The sequence below is a fragment of the Myotis myotis genome, unplaced genomic scaffold (genome assembly GCF_014108235.1).
Source record: "Myotis myotis isolate mMyoMyo1 unplaced genomic scaffold, mMyoMyo1.p scaffold_m19_p_14, whole genome shotgun sequence".
Taxonomy (NCBI): Eukaryota; Metazoa; Chordata; class Mammalia; order Chiroptera; family Vespertilionidae; genus Myotis; species Myotis myotis.
The window spans coordinates 31,788,226-31,802,488 of NW_023416318.1; positions in this window are offsets into that span (position 1 = coordinate 31,788,226).

The window sequence follows — 14,263 nt, forward strand, 5'->3', positions numbered from 1 at the left end:
GGGGAAGAGGTTGGGAACCATAGATGTCAAGTACCTAGTCTGAACAAAATTCCCCAATCCCTCCAGGCCTTGTAAGTAAAGTTACTACAGAAAGCAGTAGACCAGTGGTTCTCAAGCTTGGCTGCCCATTAAAATCACCTGGGAATCTTTTAAAAATCCTGATTTCTGGGCCTCATCCTCCGGAAATTCTGTTTCTTTGTTATGGGGTGGGGCCACAACATTAGTAACGAAGAAACAATTTCCGGAGGATGAGGCCCAGAAATCAGGATTTTAAAAAGATTCCCAGGTGATTCTAATAGCAGCCAAGGTTGAGAACCACTGCAGTAGACGATCAGTTTGGCCCTGTAGCAAGTTCTGTTTAGCACTTAGTTTTGCAAATTGGCTAAAATAATTGGAAAAGGCTGTGATCATCATGGTCACCTTTGAGATACTGGCTCCATTACCTGTCCAACTTCATAAAAGCAGGAAGTCGTTTGCAGCTGATCCTTGCTTGCAAATGAAATGTAGAGTAGCAGGTTATTTATAAAAATACTAAATTAATAATTTGTTGACCTATGATATGAAATAATTGTGTCACATTATAAAAATGCAGAATAGCTAATGATCTGATAAGGCCACCAGTTGCAAGTATTAGCCCTTCTCTTTAGGGGATGCAGTACATAAAATATGTAACATTATATACACAATACATAAAATATATAACATTAACATATATTACATAATATGTAGCATTATAATATACATAACATACATATAGAATATAGACTATAGAATAAAATAATAATATTTCCATTTATAACAAATCACTTTCCTTGTATTTTTCCTTTATGTTAGTTACATATAGCAGCCTATGTTACTTACATGAAAGATAAGTCCTATGCAATCATTCTAGGTTGACATGTTTGTCATACAGAAATTATGCCGGAGGAAATGCATTGCCACCAATGTAAAGAGAATAGACGTACCCATGTGAAGACAGGATATAAGACTTGCTAGGCTCCTGCAGACAGGAGGCTCACCTCCCTGGTATTACCTGGCTTTTCTGGGACATCACTCTCAAAAGCAGAGTTTTCTTAGGCGGCACACACTCACAATAGGCTAAATCCTTAGGAAACCTTGACACCTCTGCGGGGAACTGCACAAAGCTCTTAAGTGTTCATTGCTCTTAAAATATTTGCCAAAAGTCAACACCCAAATTCCAGTTGTCTTGGGCTGCCGTGAGGAGCTGAGGAGGAGACGCTGTCAAGAAGAGCAGATCCTCCTCACGCCCCGGCTCACACACCTCTAGCCTAACTCATGCCTAACATGCCTGGCACACATGAAAACCCCCCGGCTGCCCTCTGCCCTTCCTCCTTCCCATCTGTAAACTGAACACCCACATGTAGGGACTCAAGTCCAAAGGGGGCAGAATGAAAGAGAAGGTGTGGACACTGTTCTCATCTCCAAGTGCTCATAGAAAATGAAACAAAACAAAAGAACACTCATGAGCTGCATGGTGGTGGGCAAGCGGAACCAAGTGTGAGAGCCCTCTTTCCCTCCCCATAAGTGGCCATAGTAAGAGTTTGAAGGTCTTGGGTCTCCGTGGGTTTTCTTCCAGAGGAGACCCTCACCCTGCCCTTGACCCAAACCAGAACACGCTCAGTGGGGAAAAGAAGTTGCTCACAAAGAGTGGGAGATCCAGAGGAAACCACCGCCACCCTCTGTATTTAGAGCTCCCCAAGGCAACAGGGGAGTAAATATTGTCATAGAGAGGCTGTGATTCCTCCTGAGCACACCCGGGCTGGAGCTGCAGGCAGGCCTTAGTCATGCTGCATGACGATGTGGTGAGATAAACACAGAGGCTCTGTGTTTAACATTTCCTTCCGTGGGGCCGCTGGGGCCTCTTCGGAGGGCACAACACAACTGGTCTTGCCAGCATTCCTCTTCCCCTATCCCTGCTCTCAGTCGGGGAGAAAGGAGCTGGATACCACTTCCTCTCTTGCCCCTAAATCCCAAGCCCACTGAGGAGTTTAGATGTAGGTGCGGAGTTAATGCACCATGCAAGCTGGGCAGAGCTCCTGGATTGGCTGCAGGACCAACTTCATGATCAGTACAACCTCAGATGGGCCCCATGCTTAGATGGACCCGCATTTGATTTAATGCTCTACTGTCACGGTCTAAAAATTCTCAACAGTTTTGAACAAGGAATTTCATGTTTTTATTTTGCACTGGGCCTTGCAAATTATGCAGCCAGTCTTATTTGCCATATGGTCCTTGAAGGGATTGGGCCTTTCCCTCCCACTGTCTCCAGAAAGAGCTCCCTCATTTCCAACTTTCATTTTCATGGAAGCATTAAATCACCCAAGACACACTCCCATGCAGACCCTGTGGGAAGTGGGAAATTGTCCTGACTGCCAGCTGTGGGGATAAAGATGAGACAGACACAGGCTCTGGGTGTGCAACCCTCCCCTTCCCCTGCAGTCTCATTCCAACCCAGGAGCTTCCATGCTACTTCCCTGAGAGGTCCCCCCTCTCCATCAATCAACGAGTACTTACTGCCTCCAGCCATTGACAGCTCTCTGGATGAGAGGTGAGGCAGGAAAGGATGGTACTTTACCCTCATGGAATGCAGTGTCCACCAGGGTGGACATCAGTTGGCTAGCAAAGTTGTGGTAAATACTGAGTGCCAACGAGGACTAGTGGTGATAAAGAGATGGGGAAAGGAAGAGCTCAGTATGGGGATGAGCTCAGAACTTTATGGATGAGGCATGCTCTCAACTTATCTCCCATCTCTTTCCATGGACCAACACTTCACTCTAGCCAGCTTTCTCACAAAAGCCTAACAAGGGGGCCTGAGGAGGGTTGGGAGAGGATCTGAATGTCCCCACCCCTCAAAAATGAAACAACTTGTACCATCATCCCTGTGGGTGAGGATAGATAAAGGGAAGCTTATTATTATTATAAATAATTAACTCAATAGCATCTCATTCAGGAGAGACAATTAATTCTGATGAGACAATGAGAGCCTAGAAGATGGTTGATACTCTGCAGCTGCCACTGGATCACAGAGGTCTGCTTACCAATAATTAGTTTGATGCTCACATCTTTTTAAAATATATATATATATATATTATTGATTTCAGAGAAGAAGGGAGAGGGAGACAGCTCCTCCTGCACACCCCACACTGGGGATCGAGCCCATAACCCGGGCATGTGCCCTGACTGGGAATGGAACCATGACCTCCTGGTCATCAGGTTGACGCTCAACCACTGAGTCAAGCTTGTGGGGCAATGCTCCTGTCTTTATACCAGCAACACAAATTCTCTGTACCATTCAATTTAAGAGAGAATTAATTTATTTGGATAATGGTAAAAACATGATGCTCTGGAACTTTCTGTATGAATGTGAATCTTCCCTTTATTTTTTCTTTTAACTAATTGCTTTCCAACAACACAAACATTTCTAGAGCAGTCATTATATGCCAGACACTGTGCAAAGGTCTTAATACACATGATCACTTGTAGACCTCACATCTGTGTTAAGTAGATACTATTTATCAAGGACTGAATGTTTGTCTCCCTCACCCTCCTGCCAAATGTTCATGTTGAAATCCTAACCTCCAAGGTGATGGTATTTGGAGGTGGGGCCTTGGGGAGGTGATTACATCATGAGGGTAAAGCCCTTGTGATGGAATCTAGCGTCCTTATAAAAGAGTCCCCAGAGGGTGCTCTCACCCTTCTCTGTCATGTGAGGATGTAGTGAAACAATGGCTTTGAACCAGGAAGCAGGCTCTCACCAGACACCAAATCTGCTGGGGACCTGATCTTGGACTTCTTAGCCTCCAGAACTGTGAGATATAAATCCTGGTTGTGTAGGCCACCCGGTCTGTGATATTTTTGTTGCAGCAGCCTGCACTAAGACACGACTATTATTTTACATTTATAAACGAGGAAGCTGAGGCATGATTGGTTCACCAGAGAAATGAGAGGCAGTTGGAAATTCAGGACCAGTCTATGCTCTGGGCCTTTGACCCTCTCTGCGAACCTCTTCCTGAGAGTTGGGAGAAAGGTGATGTTGTCTTCAGGATCTTGAACCCACCCAGAAAATGTCCATCTCTTCTGATGTCAGTTAAATCAAATATGGGACTTGATGATTCTACCAAATGTTAGGCATTTCTAAGAAGTATCTTAGAAGATGCTAGGAAGCATTTGCAAATTTCTGTGAACCGTGTTGCCTGTAGTTGCAGATCAGTCTTTTACTTGTTCCATGTAGAAGGTCCCCTGGTAAGGCTTGCCAGCTCAAGACCTTTCTCCTCTTGGTTATTATAGCCTCTTATTGTCCCAGAGTTTCCTCAACTAGTGATCTTACCTGATGGGCGGGTAGAAACAGCAGTAGAACAGTCAGTGTGATTTACTCTTCTGGATTCCCTGGGCCAATGTCATGATAGGGCAGACACCACTTATCAGCATTTATCTTAATATACAGGCAGTCCTCACTTTGTATGGTAGTGCAGGACTATAAATATGATCATGACTGCTGAAACCCTGCCAAGTGAGCCTAGTAACTATGGAGGGAAATTATAATTGTTCTCTGATCTTTAAAAATTGTTTATCAAAACAGTAAGAACTCTCTTACAGTCTGTTATAACTTTATTAAAATGGAAAAATAATGAAGCCAATATTTACTTAATAGATTGTGATTTAAAACATTAGGAACATTGAGAATCCACGTATTTTGTTTCTTGGTAAAAAATATCTGTCAAGAGAAGTTTGAATAGTTCTCACCTTCTTCTCATAAAACATATGATACAGAGAAAGCATCTTTTCTACCTTTGCTATATTGCCATATCCTTTTTAAGTTTGGGTCGGCTTCCAACACGTTGTCATTTGCACTTTCAACTCTCAAATGCCTTACAGGTGAAGATTTTGCTGGCATCACTTCCTCTGGGACCTCTCTATCCTCTTGGTCACAACCAGTCTCCCCATATATGTCACCAAGTTTGCCCTCACGAAGACCTCTATAAGAGTGGCATTGTCACTGTTGCCATGGCCAGCTATTTCTTTTCCAACTCCGTTTATGTTGGATTTGAATTTTGCCTCCAGCATCACCATTTTTGTTTCTTTGCTGCCCTTTCATCTTGCTTGGCCAAATCCCTCTTTATGATTCGCACATGGGTTTATCGCTGGGAGACAAGGAAACAGCTACACGCTTTGCTGTCTGGGGGTGAACTGAGTAACACAGGCTTTGAAAAAAGTGAGATAATCGGTCACTGATCCGGACGTGCCTCTGTCGTTTACATAGAGATTGGGGATTGGCAAGCTAGCAGAGAGGCTTGTGCTTTACACAACTACTCCGTTAATACACATAGTGACTGAAACTCCAACCATGTAGTTGGGGACTAGTATCATTGAACTAAACTGTGACAACTGAAATTCATGCTTATTTGTACTCTGCAAAGTGAGGACTGCCTGTGCATTATGTCATTTCACTTTCATGGTGGTTTTATGAAGGATGAAGATGATGCTGTTATTGTACCCATTAATAGATGAAGAGGCTTAGGGAGGCCAGTTAACATACCCATGGGCACACGGCAAGGCAGCGATGGAGCAGGAATTAGGGGCCTGCACCCCTCACCACTGCTCCCCAGGCCTTGATTTGGAAGGAGGTAGGTAGCCATGCCTTCCCCTGGAGGGCACCTCATCACACTTCTTATGTTTGGGCTACACGGGATCTGTGACCTGGATCTCACTTAAACTGCCCCAGTGACACCCACAATGCTGGCAGAGGGCTTGGCCCATCACCCAGCGAGGCAGGTAAGATCAGGATTTTGAAATAAGGAGAAATGGAGTCGCAGGGAAAGGGAGAGCCTGGTCCATGCTGCACAGCTGGTCACAGGGCATCTTTGGCAGGGCCACACCATCTGGTGGATACAGCCAGACCCTGAACGGAGGCTGGCCCTGAAACTGGGGTGACTGGGGGCTGAGAAGATGGCCACTCCTCTGCCCCCATCCTACACTGGCCACACTGTTGGGGGACCCCCTCACCCCATCCCAAAAGCAGAAAAGCTAGCTCTTACTCACGTGGCCCAGCCCAGATAGGAAGGATGTTTCTCATTAATGGGATCAGAAAAGGCATCTCTGTAAGAAGGAAAGAAAACATGGCTTTCTTTGCCAGGGTCACCCCCCTAGAAAGCACTCTAGAAAGCATACAAAATCGTTAAATTATCCAAACATTAATTAGATTGTTAACTAAGACCGATGTTAATCCTCAAAGCATATGGGGCAGGCCCTTTGATGGGCCTGGCCTAATGGCTCTCGGGGCTGGCTGGCACTGCCTGTCAGAAAGTTGCAGTCTTGGAATGAACAGCTGAAAAGAAAAAGTAGATGACTGTATAGAGACTCCATCTGCCTCAGCAGAGTCAGACTTGGGAAGGCAGGCTGGGGGCTCCTCTGACCACGCCAGACACAGTAGAGGCCTTCTCACCTCCTGTCACCCTACCCCTGGGGTCTGTATCTTCCTTCCTGACTCAACTGTACTCTATGATTTCAACTCACAGATTCATATGTTTGAGTCTGATCCTTTCAAATATGTTGTAAGCACCTTGAAGGCAGGGACCAGCTGTTACATGCTCTATTCTCAATGGTACAGACTTTGAAATTTGAATTAAAAGAAAATATTTTATTTCCATTTTCCTTTTCTTTCCATTCCCTTTCCACCCCAGTGAATGTAAAAGGGAATGTGACCTAAAAATCAGCCTCAGCTGCCGGTCCATATCCCAGGACAGTATTCCCAGATTGGCCCCAGAATCAAATGCATGGCCTGCTGCAGAGAATTTCTGAATTGCAAATATGGATGAGAAAAGCCTATAAGTCAGGCTCTGCAGCTGTGACTCAAGTGAGACCAAGGAAAATTAACCTTTCTTTCTGCTTTCCCACTCCCAAAATTTCTTCTTTTATTTCTTAGATCAAAACGCCAGAAATTGTTTGGACCTGTTGGAATAGAACTGGCGAAATAAAAACTTCAAAAACCCTATACTGGCCAATGTGAATCAACTAATTTAAAATTTTATTTCTGGGATGTCTTTTTAAGCAGCAGACATTGTGATGGGCGTTTTCCTCAGTCTAGAGAGTAATCCCCAGCCTGTGAACGAGGAAACGGTGCCGAGAGGCTATGTCATTTCTCCACCAAGTGCAAGAAGGGGGATTTGAATCAGTCCTGATTCACCCCAAGGTCTATCAACTGTTAACCTTACAATTCTCTTTTTAACCTCTTGGCCCGGCATGCATGCTGTCCTCGTGATAGAGAAGCCCTTTTCTTCTCCTCCACACTGTAATTCCTACTCCTCCTCAGACTCAATTCAAACTCCCCCTACCCCATTCTGATTCACCCCCCTCATCTCACTTCCCAGGGTTCCCTCTGCTTAATTCTGCAACAGCACTTAGAACATGGGCTTCTAATGGTTCATAGGCATCCATCTTCACACAGAAGATGACCTCAGAAAATAAATGCCTTTCAGCTAGTCCAATTTCGGTGTTCCCTCCACTGCGGGTGTCTCTATCTGAATGACAGGTGTTATTCACTCTCTCAGACTGAATGTCACACGTCAGTGATGCCCAGAAGGCCAGGCCTCCACTAGACTAAATTTCTGGAATCCCCATCCGTGCAGTTGCTCCCAACTCAGAATTCCCAGTGGCAGGGCCCTCAGACGGCCCTCATCCTCACGGCCTCTAATGCACTGGCCCGGCTGTTCTGTAAACCACTGAAGCATCTTCAGCTCATTCTAAACCGGAAGGACTAGATGTGTATCGGGAGAAACCAAAACACTGTTTGATTAATCGCCACCTTGCGAGCTGGAGAGTGATGGCTGGGCATGAAATGTGGTTGTTATCTAAATGGAGTGCCGGCCTGTCCCCGGGATCCCGAACAAATGGACTCCCCTCTATTTATAAACAACCCTGAGGGATGAGCAGCTCGGTTTACGTTGGGAAGGGACCATCATTCATTTTTATCCATCGTACCTGCTTTTAGTGATATTACACACACACCCTCCGTGGGCCCGAATCTCAACAACCCAAGAGGTTTATGTGCTTTTAACACCAATTTTGAGGGTCTCTGTGTACATTTCATCATGGGGGTGGGGGGTAAAGGTGGGCCTGGGACGCAGTGTGTGAGCTGCCTTCTTTTTCAGGGCTTCACGCAGGGTTCATGATGAGGGTGAAACTGGGTAAACTACTGTTGGCCCCAAGGGCATATTTGTGAACTGCAGGTGAGGAGGCATGAGCCACTTAGACAACCAGGGTTCCCCTGGCAAGAAAGGGGGTGGAGTGAGCCAGGGAAGAAAGATGTGCAAGTAAGCCTAGCGCAGCGCTGGCCCCAAGTAGGCATTTGGCACTTAGCATTCACTCACTGGAGAGAAGGAGAGGGAGAGGAGGGCTGAATGGGCATAAGTCCCCACTTTGTGAATACAAACTATTTCATGTTAGATAGAATAGCACTTCTACTTTTTCAAGATTTTTCTGGGGTATTTGTTCTTATTTTTAAAATAGCCCCAATAGGAAGGCAAGGAATCCTATTCTTCTCACTTCATAGGTGAGGAATCTGAAGCCCAGGGCAGTGAGGTGGTTTGCTCAAGGTCAAGTGTTGATGGTCAGGTCAGGGCCAAGTCCCTGTTTTCAGATTCCCAGGTCAGAATCATTTTACTGGATCCTCAGCATGTCCCGGTTGAACACCGGGCTCCACTGATAATGCTGGAGTCTCATCAGGGGGCAGGGGACGGTTTCAGGAAACAGTCAGCGACCAGGTAGAAGTGCTGCCTCCGCAGGAGCCATAGACACTGAGAGGGAAAAAGAGAGGCTAAGTCAGGGCGTCCCTGAGGGTGTGGGGCGCATCCTTACAACAGCTCTGCCCCAAGGTAAGATAACATGAGCCACATGGTCATGTTTCTAGTAGCCATACTACAAAAAGCAGAAACAAGTGAAATTAATTTTAATCATATATTTAACACCATCTTTAAAATATTGTCAATATTTTACAAATTGATATACGTATTTATAAATGAGGTACTATCAGTTCTTTTGTTTTGCATTAAAGTTTTGAGATGTGTATTTTATTTTCTCTTTTAACAGCTTTATTGAGGAAAAATTATACACAAAAAAATTGCACATACTTCATGTTTGCAATTTGATGTTTGGTTGTATGCACATGCTTGCGAAACCATTACCACCTGTGTGTATTTTAAATCTCTATTCAAATCCTAAGTCTTCAGCAGAAATATCTACCCATATTTAGATTTCTTAAACTATCCAGTTGAAAAGTAGTAGATTCACATGCACAGGCTAATGCCAACAGACTGAAAAAGTTTTCTAATAATTTACGTATTAGTTTTTAAATTTAAATGAACCAGAAATAAATGTATTTAAAACTCAGTTCTTCAGCCATAGACACATTTCAAGTGCTCAGTAGCCACACATGGCTTGTGGCTACCATATTGGGCAGTCACAGTTTCAGAAGCTTGGCTTTCTAGAGAATCTGGGGCTCTGGGAAGGGGGCCAGGCTTTCTCTTTCCCATCATGCACTGGACTGGCATCTTCTTTTTCTTTTAAGTCTTGTCAAAACAAGGCCACCAAAAATTAGGTTGATTACCCAAAAAAAAAAAAAAATGGGGGAAAGAGAGGATCTGGCACCTTCTTTTCACTTGTTATCCCTTTCAGTGTGACTGCCTACAGAAAGGACACGGCTTTAGTTTATGACGTATCCATTCTTGCATAGAAGACATCAGGAGAAGGTAGGCATGGATTTGGCATTCTACATTCTGTCTCCTCTGCTCCATGGAAGCTGGTGAGTGTGATGTCATAGCACACAGTCCCTTGCAGACCCACAGGGGATAATGATCCTTCCCCATGGCCGTCGACATACCCCCAACACACACACCACACACAATCCCACATACCACACACAGACACACACACAATACACACACCACACTACATTCCACACATCATAACAGACTTAAAAAGTGTTGTAATAACTTAAGTATTACACCACACACACACACACACACACAAACACACACACAAACACACACACAATCCAAACACAGACACACACACAATCCAAACACAGACACACAGACACAAAATCTGCTCTTCCAAGGTCTGTGACATTGAGTAAGGAGCAGGAGCTGTTCATTCTACATTGTTCACCCTCAAAAATTAATTTTTGAATGGTAGGACTTAAGCACTGAACAAGAAGTTAGGAGGTCTATGCTCTATTCCGGGTTCTGCTGCCACTGACCTGGACCAAGCCAATTTAGTTTTCTATAAAATGAGAGGCTATCAGGGGTGGGCAAACTTTTTGACTCAAGGGCCACAATGGGTTCTTAAACTGGACCGGAGGGCTGGAACAAAAGCATGGATGGAGTGTTTGTGTGAACTAATATAAATTCAAAGTAAACATCATTACATAAAAGGGTATGGTCTTTTTTTTTTTTTTAAATCATTTCAAACAGGCCGGATCCGGCCCGCGGACTGTAGTTTGCCAAAGGTTGGGCTAGGTCCTTTCAAACTTGGGCTATTGTAGTCCAGGGGTTGATAAACTTCTGCTCACCAACCCCTGGACTACAATATCCAAGTTTGGGTCAAGTCTGGCCACACCCATTCATTTACATATTTTCTGTGGCTGCTTTCACCTACAACCACAGAATTGAAGACTTGGGCCAGAGACGATATGGCCCACAAAGCTGAAAATAATTTACTTTCAAGCCTTTTATGGAAAATATTTGCTGACTCTGTTCTCATCTATGGTTCCTACTCATTTTAATCCTCTCTACACATTGGTGTTGTCCCATATTCACTCAACACATATTCATTAGTCATCATTATTGTGCAGGAATTATGAAAATTGCTGAAATATAATGGTGACCAATATAGACAGCATTGTCCTCAAGGACTTTAACATTCTTTTTAAAATATATATATTTTCATTGATTTCAGAGAGGAGGGAGAAGGAGAGAGAGATAGAAACATCAATGATGAGAGAGAATCATTGATCAGCTGCCTCCTGCATGCCCCCTACTAGGGATTGAGACCGCAACCCAGGCATGTGCCCTTGACCAGAATCGAACCCAGGACCCTGGCCGCAGGCCAACACTCTCTCCACTGAGCCAAACTGGCTAGGGCAAGGACTTTGACATTCTTGCTGAGTGTGAGTTTGGTAGAGACTGCTGTTGCCGTCCAATAGCCATCTCCAGTTCTTCCGTACTGTGATGGTTAATGTTTTGTGTCAGCTTGGCTGGGCCGCACAGTGCTCAGATATTTTATTTTTTAATGTTTTTATTGATTTTTAGAGAGAGAGGGAGAGAGAGAGAGAGAAAGAGAAACACCAATGTGAGGGCAGAACATCAATCGGCTGCCTCCTGCACACCCCTGACTTGAGAATCAAACCAGCAGCCTTTTGGTGCGTGGGACAACACAACCAACCGAGCCACACCAGCCTCTTTAAAAAAACATTTCCAGATATTTTTATCAAACATTATTATGGCTGGTTCTGAGGTAACCTCTGGGTGAGACTAACATTTAAATCAGTGGGCTCTGAGTAAAGCAGATTGCCGTCCATAATGTGGGTGGGCCTCATGCAATCAGTTGAAGGCCTGAATAGAACAAAAAGACTGGCAGCAAGAAAGAATTCTCTAGCCTGCTGGCCTTCAGCCTGGCATTGCAGCATTGGCCCTCCAGCCTGCCAGCCGGCCATGCAGAATTTGGATTGCCTGCCTCCATACTTGGGTAAGCCAATTCCTTACAACAAATTTCCTATCTCTCTTATTTCCTATATCTATTGTTTTTCTGGAGAACCCTGACCAATATACATAGAAACAGAAATTTTGGCTGGCAAATGGCCAACTGGAATAAAGACTACATTTCCCAGCCTCTCTTATAGCTACAGGTGGCCATGTGACCGATGGGATGTAAACAGAAGTTCATGTGGTAGATTCTGAAGACCTTCCTTAAAAAGATAATCAGCATGTGCTCTTCGCTACCTCTTTTCCTTTTCCACCTTCCTGCTGCTTGTCACAGAAACATGATAGAGGGACCTCCATCCCAGACACAGAAGGAAAACTAACCTTTGAAGTGGGGGCCACCAAAAATGGGGAGAACTCAGAATAATCTGGGTTCCTAAGGGTTTGGTGAAGTAAAACCACTATGTTGTTCTGAGCTTTTGCTTGAGAAAGAAATGAACTTGTTTATCTAATCCACTGCTATTTTGGATGTCTGTTCCCAGTAGCCCTGCCTTATCCTAAATGACATACTCAACCTTTCCTGTAGCCCTTCTATGTCCCTCTATGTATCTGAGAGGAACTGCCACTGAGTCCAGAGTATGCTGAATGCAGTGTGAAGGTCATGGTTGTAGTTACAAATCCCAAAGGATGGGCTGGCACAAAGTAGGTTTGTCTGCCCATAAAGTTCAAGTGGGGGATTATAGCTTAAACATTACCTTTCTATCTCCCTTGATAGATAAAATTTTGTTTAAAAACACAATCACCTTTTTAAAATTCAAATAGTCAATTGAGTAGATTTTCTTGGTTATTGATGGAATGTGCGGGCTGTTTCCTAACATGACACTAAAGAGTTGAAGTGAGTTTTCTCTTCTTTAACAGGCGCCTTGGATATTACTAGGTGCAAATATACCTGTGTGTCTTAGACTATCTCACAGTCACATGGAATTCATGACTAAGTTTTTTCTTTCCATGAAAATGTTTTTAAGATGTAAAACAAATGTTAGCTAAACTGATGAAACTCTTTGTGTTGCCCTGGCCACAGCCTTACCAAGCAGTGCTGTTCAGAATGACTGCTGTATTCAGGACAGTCATTGGCTGCTTTGTCCATGCCCCAATTCAGAACCTCTGTTCCTAAGTGACATGTTGTTCACCCTTCAGCTGACTGTACTCTGGGTGCCCAACATAACAGCAGCCAAGCCACAGGCCGGCCGAACACTAGGCCCTGCTCCCTCCACCCCCAGAAAAGATCAAGGCCAGTTGGGCCAGTTATATTTCACTTAACACGGAGAACAGCCAGTTAGCATTGGGGATCGATGCCAAAAGCTGTATTGAGTTGCCACAGGCAAGACCATCATGATGGGCCATCTGCAAGGTGAAGTAACAGAAACTATGAGAGAGGAGTTACCTTCCATTGAAGGTAACTTTAAAAGATAAAAACCTTAAGAGTTGAGGACCATACTTTGAATATCTCAGTTTCTCCCAACTTCCTTTGGCTGAAAAAAGACAAAACAAAACCTTTTTGGTGGGTGAGAGCTAAACACAGCGAAGCCTCTTTGGACTCCTCCTTGACAACTCCCTGCTGCCAGAGGCTGTTGGGACTGCAAGACCCATAACTGTAGGTCTGTGTGTAGAAGCTAGTGTTCGGGGTCTTTCCTTGAAACCCAACCCCCAGCCAGGTAGCCAGATAGCATGAGCTCATTCTGCCCTAACTGGGACAATGAGAAAATGGTCTGTGAATTTCTCTTCCACTCTGTCAAAATAAGAATAGAAAAACTAACCTCTGTAAAAGTGTTTTCTTTCAGCTTTTATTTGCACACATTCTGTATAATTATGGTCAGCAAGAGGGCATTTTCCATAGCCACATGGGCAGTATTTTCTACACAAAGCTTTATGCTGCCGGGCAGCCTGCCCTTGAGCAATTTACTTGTGTGGTGGATAGAAAATCATTGAACCTGTGGCCAGTTAGACCCCAGCAACATGTTCTCATTTGGACCTCCCCTGTAACAGGGCAAATTATTTTAATTTCCTTCCATCCCTTGTCCCTCTTCCCTAGGTAAAGTAATTCAATTTGGTGCAACCAACTTTACATAACCAAGTCTATGGTATGCCTTCCACCTAAATACTGATGTTCATATTTTAATATGCTTCTTTCTAGCTTTCAAGATCTTAGAAGTTTCTTATCCAGCTTTATTCCTCCTGACTCCATCTTATTTCCTCTCTATCCAGTTAAGCCTTTTATTTCACCGGCCCTCACACACCAAGCCCATATCCTCCTTCTGGCCATTTCTCATGCTATGTCCTACCATACCAATCCTGAATGCCTGCCTCCTTCCTCCAGCTTCTCTGAATCCTGCCTACTACTCAACACCCAGTTCCGGCCCCCTCACTGGCTGCTGAAGTCATCCTGATTCTTCCTTCCTTCCATGTATAGGCTGGTTTCTACATACCCATTGTGTATCACTAGACAAGTTAATCAAATATTGACATTGGTTTGTGCATAGAGCCATAGC